Raw genomic sequence first — 8,162 nt, 5'->3', positions numbered from 1 at the left:
CACACAGTTATTTCTGCTCGCATTCAGAACATAATAATTATGCTAATTATGCTTAGGATATATGCTGCATACACACAATACATGCATGCACATACACATATCATACACACAATATACATATCCACATACCTGCATATATATTTTATATACACAATACTTATCTCTGAACTCAAAAATATCTAAAGAAAAGAAGTCAGTAATCAAACACACACAAAAGGGGAGAAGTACGGGTGCATAAATAAACTAATCCTTTACAAATTTTTTAAACATTCCCATTTCAGCAAATGCAAACCCGGTTTATTTCTTCTTATGGCAATATCATTCTCTTCCTTTCGACATGTCATTAATGCCTTTTTTAATTCTACCAATGTCGGTGTTATTAACTGTGACCTCGCTTTATATAACATATGTTTAACTATAAGAATAAGAGTGTTGTACAGTTTGATTCTGTGAGAAGTTCCTTCTAAACCAATATGTATATCCCGCCAAGCTAAATTACGTAACTCTTCTAACTGAAAGTACTCAATGAAATCATGCCATAAAGATTTAACTTTTTCACAGTTCCAAAATAAATGCGAGTAAGTTTCAGAGCTTTTTTCACAAAAGGAACATAAATTATCAGCCACAAAACCAAATTTTAGGAGCTGTTCCTTAGTATAAATCGCCCCGTGTAATAACTTATATTGAAATTCTCTTAAGTCTCCAATTAGAGTTGAACTTCTGGGCCTTATAAAAATATCTCTCATACTTTTATCAGCGAAAACAAATTTTTGGTGTCCATCTCTAATTTCTAAACAGTAAGACTGCTTTAAAAGAGACACGAAATGTGAATAAATCTTCCTGGATTGTATCTTTTTTAAATCTGTAATTTGGCCAAAAAACTTTAAAGGTATATTAAAATCACTGACATCTACTTCATACCAATTGCATAAAATTCCATCATATTTCCCACTTTTCAAAATGGACTCACAAAAACTCCATACATATTTTCAATATGCAATATTCTCACTTTGTAAACCTAAACTTTGAAAACAACTAATTGGTCTTATGGATTGTTTATCAAATAATTGTTCTAAGTGATAAACCTTCCGCTCATATAAATCTGCATTAAATATCATTTTCCCTCTCAATAAAAAATCTTTATTATTAAATATAATTGGATTAATTTTCCCTTCTTCAAAACTTCTGCAGTTATATAAGTCTTCCCAGGCAGCTAACATTTCTAAATAAAACGATGGTGCCTTAAGTGAAAGTTTTTTAGTCTCATAATTGCAAAGAAATAAAATTCTACCTCCTACAGCTTTAAAACTGTGATCAAAGTATACTTTCCAACTCATATTTCGTTCTCCATACAAAAGTCTTTTTACCCACATCACTCTCTGAGTTTTCACAAACAATTCAAAATTCATCATTCTCAATCCACCATCCTTGTAATCCTGATACATAATGGCTCGTTTGACGCGATCCTTGCCCTTCCACACAAAATCAAAGCAACTTTTTTGAATTTCATCAAATAACCATTTTGGAACAACAGAGGATGACGCCACATAAATCAATTTAGATAAAGCATAAGTTTTAAGTAAGTGAATTTTCCCCATGATGGTGAAATCTCTTTGCTTCCACCAACCTAAAAGTCTTTTAATTTTACTTAATATTTCTTTATAATTAACTTCCTCCATTCTCTTCCTTTCTAAAGCAAATGTAATCCCTAAAATCTTAATTTCTGTAACTATACTTCCAAACTGAAATTGTGCTACATTCTCTTCATCCTTACCAATAATCAAAACCTTCGTTTTATCCATATTAACCCTTAAACCACTGACTTCCGAAAAAATCTGAAATAAGTTTTGTAGTAACCTAACTGACTCTTTATCTCTTATAAAAATTGTCATATCATCGGCATACAGTATCTGCTTTACTTCAAAATCACCAAGATCAATCCCTCTCAAAGTAGTCTCATTTCTCAAAGCATGTGCCAAAATTTCAATAACTACTAAAAATAAATAAGGTGATAATGGGTCACCCTGACGCACACCCCGTTCTATTCTAAAATAACCGGTTGAAAACCCCTCATTCATTATATACATTGTATATACAGAGAAAAACATTGGCACACACACACACACAAACACACACACACTCACACATACACACACATGCATACACAGACAAAAACACGGACCAGCGCATATTAGCAATACACAAGATGTCATTTTCACAAACACACCCTATCTTGCTAGTCTCTTATAAATTCGTAAAATGATATTGGTAACTTCCAGAAAACCTTTCAAGTAAAATACGTTTGAAAGCTTCCTTAAAACTTTGTACCGTTTTCTTACATTTCACATCAGAGTGGATGGAATTCCAGATTTGAGGGCCTTGAAAAAATATTGACTTTTTTTTTTCTGTCCCGAGATCGAGTCGCAACGAAAATCTTTAGCGTGTAGTAGGGTTTGATTCCATCATCGCACAGTAAGCATGCAGGGAATGCTGTGACATATTCCATTTCGATTGGTCAATACCAGACGAGCAGTCAAGTATTCTTCGTTAGCTTGTTCGCAGACCCTTTCATCAAAGACTCAACTTGATTTAAAAATGCTCCGATGAATGATTATGAAATTATGGGAGAACATCAAGTTTTATTATGTCTTAAAAAAAAAACATGTACATAGTAGCACCACGACGGTATGCAATATTGTATTCAAGTGTCGATCAACACCATATGGGTCTTTCTTTGAGACTTGTTATGGGCTCAATATTGCACCTTAGCAAGAATGAACCACAAACAGGAAGATATGTCTTTGTAATGGTAATTACGTTTCGACATCCCAACCAATAAGAGATAGGTTAGGTGAATGTTAAAGACACGGGGATACACGAATAGAAATTGCTCCAAAAAAAAAATGAAATAAAACGAACATTATTCGAATAGGCATGCCTGGGCAGTAATCTGATGTTCCTATTGATAAAGAATTGTATTTGAAGATTCATATCAGTTTGCTTTGTCAGAATCATGAGGAAAAGTGATGAAATAAACCGGCTATCGAGGGTACAGTTTAAACACTTTCACATGAAACAGCTCTGATTAACACTTTTGCACAATAATATTTCTGTTCAGAATTGACTTTTGTTTTATATGTTTTTATCTTAAAGTATAGGATTTCATTTGAAGCAAAATATAGCCAAAATTATGTAAACGTCCAAAATGAATCTTCAGATTGCTCAGTGAGACGGCGGCATCGAATCCCGATCAGCGAAGGCACAAATGCACCTGTGGAATTGTTTTGTACAGCAATAGAAATCTGACGACTATTTGAATAATTACATCCAGTTGGAACTTCATCTGTTAAACCTCCTAGGTTATGTGTACAATGTGATTGGTCAATACCAGACAAGCAATCAGGTATTCTACTTTTGTTTTTTTTAGTAGACCCCTTTTATCATGGACTCAACTTAATTTGAAAATATACTCTCGATGAATGATTATAGAATATGAAAGAAATTTAAGTTTCCTGATATCAAAAAATATATGTTCATAATATCAGCACAAGGATATGTAATATTGAATTTTAGTGCCGAGCAACACCATAGGATGGCCTTTGTTTTGAGACTAGTTTGGGGCGTAATATTGTACCGTCAATGACCGTGGCAAGATCGAACCCAAAATGAACCATATAAGAAGCAAAGTTCCACCATTTGCTCAAATCGTGTAGTTTGCACCCATTTTCGCGACTTCGAACCCTTCTAGCTCCCTTATTGAACCTTTTTTTCTTAGTGTGTGCACTTCATTGCACAAGTAGTAAGGACAGAACAGCTATTTAACACTAAGCGTGCCTTTTCATTCTTGCCAGTGAAATAGATTATGTTCCAGTAATCACAATTTGATATGATTTAGAAATGAAGCTTATACGATATTTTTACAGAGTAAAGCTGCGATCAGAGCCGAAAACCACAAATCCAATATTACTTTAATTGCTTTCTGAGTTTTCTTTTCACATCTGGCTACAGACCCTTTGCGCACCATTTTATACAGATTGATTAATTCTACATTTTGCACTTTAATCAGCAACGATCGAGTATGGGGTGTAGACATCTATAGTTGAGGTCCCACGTAGCATACTGAGCTATGCTTTGCTTGCTTTGGTTTGTTTGTCTAATCATTGTCTGTCTGCAAAATTACTGAAAAAATGTATCAAGAATTTTTAATTGATTTGATTTTGTCTATTGGTTTTTGTATCATTATTGAAAATGTACACGCATTATGTCTACACTATATGAAATGTTAAAGAACATAAGGGAACTGAAAATTTATTCAATTAAATCGGTTTGGAAATGACTGAGATATCGAAAAGGAAGCAAAAAAAAATGAATTAAAAGAAGTCATGGCCTGTTGTATTTTATTCGGATAGTCTTTTTTTATATTTTACTTTTTTTCCAAGACGAATTTTCATCAAACAAACAGCGAATTTGTCTAAGAATTACATTTTTTTTCATATTTCATTAGAGGTTTCCCCATTATCTCACAAACAGACACACACACACACACACACACACACACACACACACAAGGTGAAAACCTGTAGCTCCATCTAAACAAAAACTGTACAATCCCTTTTATAAACCTCAGCAACCAAGCAATTACAAGAAGGTATCGTCAAATCAAAAAAAAGAAAAAAAAAAGGAAAAAAAAAACTCCTTCTTCATGGTACTTAGTTCTTGTGATGGCATAAATTATAATAAGCACAACATCAAAACGTCTTGTACAAACAATCAACAACAGACCCGGGGGTCTCCCGCTCATCTGAGTATCGCAAGTTCATTACTTCCACGCATTCTTGCAGATACTCTGCCAAAACATATACCCAAAATAGATTATAATGGGTCCCGCATTGTATTGTACTGTATTGTATTGTATTGTATTGTATTGTATTGTATTGTATTGTATTGTATTGTATTGTATTGTATTGTATTGTATTGTATTTATTTTCTGCATAAAATCAACATAAAAGATACACAAATGATAATCATACGTCCTAACCGGGATACAGCTGGATTTCCCTGCTCAACTGTGCCTATAAGACACTGCTGTTTTACCGAGGGGTCCAGAAAACCATTATAAACAGCAAAAGTATACATAAAAATAACTCAATTTCAGAACAATATACAACTATAATCATTGAAAAAAAAAGTAAGTGTACATGCAATTAAATGAAAAAGAAACACTACACCCCCCCCCACACACACACACCGATCGACCAAAGCTATTCAAAAGTAAAACGAAGAGAATTTTATCTCACAAAAAGATAAGCCTGAATCCCTGTCTCAAACAAACTGTATACCATCCCTAATATATCATTGTGTTATCCATATATTTACAAGCCTTGCAGGATTTATACGACTGCAGAAATTTTGAGAGCGAAAAAGAATTAATCCAATATAATCAATTACTAACATTCGTATTTTAAGGTAAGCCGACAATTAAGCAATAAAAAATTGGATGACAAGAAAAAAAAATAAGGGCCGATCACAACATACATCGTATTTCCGAAGTTTAGTTTTGAGAAGTGAAAATAGGGTCTAGGGCAATTACCCCCTGGGCAATTACCCCGGACCCTTCCCCTGGCCCTAATCCTAATCCTAATCCTGAATCTAATCCTATCCCTAACCCAAACTCCTAACACTAAACCTAACCCTAACCCTAATCTTAACTCTAACCTTACCACTAACCAGTATTTAGCCGGGTGGTAATTGCCCTCTGGGGGTAATTGCCCGGATACGGTGAAAATATAGCATGAATCAGGAGCCCCTCTGCCTCCATTTCCAAAAATATAAAATACGATGGTACCAATCCACGAAACTGTCACGAGCTGAATATAAATGATTGCATTATATCTTAACTTTTTTTGTTTGTTTTTGTTGTTTTGTTTAAAAAAGTATGAGAGATATATTTCAGGACTAGAACCTCAATACTTTAGAGAAAACTATATGGTTTTGCAGTTGATAACTCATGTTCCTTTTGTAGTCAAAGCTAAAAAAGCTTTTTCCAACTTATATTGGAATTGTTTTAAAATCAGTCTGTTAGTGAGACATAGATAGAGATATAAATTTACACAGATAAGACATGGACCTACGCTTAAAGGGGAAATCCCGTCCAAAACCAAGTTAGTCTGATAAAATGAGTAAACTCTTACAAATTCAATGGTTAGAATTCGACTGAAATCTTATGGAAAATAAGGAAGTTATGAAATTTTTACATTTTGCTTATTTCTGCAAAACAGTTCTTGTACAGCGGATATGAAAATACAAAAGAGTGAGCTGACCATGTCATAACCTTACAATTTTCCATTGATAGTGTACAAACAATTACCGAAATTCAATGTTTTTGTCTTTGAAGTATATATAAAACATGATGTTATTCCTGGTTGAATAACTTCAGAATAGTGATCAGTTAGATATATCAGAAATTGAGCCTCGGGCATATTTGCGTTTTAATGAAAAACTGGAAATTTCGGAATTTTATGTACAAACTATATATGGCAAGTTGTGAGGGTATGACTTTGCCAATTGCATATTCATATTGACCGTTCAGTAACTGTTTCCTGAAAACTTAGCGAAACTTCAAAATGTCATAACTTCCTTATTTTTCACCCGATTTCAATCAAAATTTTACCGTTGAACTCGGAATATTTTACTCTTTCTTAACAGACTTACTTATATTTGAACTGGCTTTCATCTTTAACAAACTCGCCTTTAGTTAAGTTCCATCGTACTTCTGTATAGCTCTATTCAGATCTAAACTCGGAAACATCCACCGCCCATAACATGTTTTGTTAGTAATATATCATTGTATCTCCAAGCAGGATATAATGAATCATATTTTTTTTTTTATATCTCATGTATTTTTACTGAGAAATACGAAATTAGATTGAAATCTAAGGTTGAAATTAAAATAATTTTATATTTTCAAATGGGAGAACTTAGAAATGCATATTGACATGCTATAAGCGTGTACACAGAAGAAAAGTTGCATAGAATAAAGTAGTGCAATATCAAAGGCAATGTAACCATTATCAGTATTATTGTCATTGACAGAAGAAAGTAAATATTAGTCACTTACACCACAATACAATGTAAGAAAAAAGAAGGTTAAATTTTGCACCTTTATATAACAATGTCACACTGGGAGCACAGTTAAATGCCACTATGCACCTTTCAGACCAGTGTCACAATGGGAGAACCTCTAAAGATGAACCTTTGCACCCTGAGTTACACCCATATACTGTAAGCAAGTAAGTGTGATCCAGTGTGAAAAAATGCACCTTCAAAAGTAGAAATTTAAACCTATTTTTTTTTTCAATGTGTATCGTGAGGCAGAAAAAAGTGCGGATCGCATTTACTCAAATAGGAAAACACGAATATCACGTCAACTTAGTTTTACCCCCCCCCCCCCCCCACCCTTGTAACCTCTGGCCCTTGGCATCTCCTTCCTGAATGCGGGCAGTATATTCATGGACCTACGTAGGTCCATGGTATATTGTACGTTGTGTGTCTATATTTAAACCAATAGTCCATGGGCCAGGCCAGATATTGGTACCATCTGAGGTGGCAAAACCTTTTTGGTGTCATTTTGTTTGTCGGGCATAGATATGCTTATCAAGCTATGATAGCATTTCCAAATGAGTAGCTTAGTCATAGTAAATGAATTTTTAACCAATTTGGTCTCGTTGTTATATCCCTATACTTCTGAATCGAAACTAACCGCCATACAAAGAAGAGCACTGTCTTCTGTATGTTCCATAGAGCTGTAAAATGCAGCTCTATGGTATGTTCACAGGTGTTCTGTTGTAAACGCGGTGCGCTTAGTCTTTATTCAAGGCAGCGAAGGGAATATCCAAAGGTTATGATGTCCACAGCGCTTAGTCTTTATTCTAGACGGCGAAGGGAATATCCAAAGCGTATGATACAGTGTATCCTTTTATCTAAAAACAACAACAACAACAAAAGCAATTCCTCGTGAATTTTACCGTATCTTTCAATTACTTATCATTTTCCGGCGAAAACGCTCCGGTGAAAACGCTGATACCACGCCAATGTCGCTTTATTTCCCTCCAACAATATAAGATAATGCAAAAACAATGTACCGGTACACTACGATACATTAT

Source organism: Diadema antillarum, unplaced genomic scaffold (assembly GCF_040938485.1).
Source record: "Diadema antillarum isolate AM-2024a unplaced genomic scaffold, OU_Dant_1.0 seq00001265_RagTag, whole genome shotgun sequence".
Taxonomy (NCBI): domain Eukaryota; kingdom Metazoa; phylum Echinodermata; class Echinoidea; order Diadematoida; family Diadematidae; genus Diadema; species Diadema antillarum.
The sequence above is the reverse complement of the archived record's forward strand: the minus strand, read 5'-3'. Positions refer to the sequence as shown.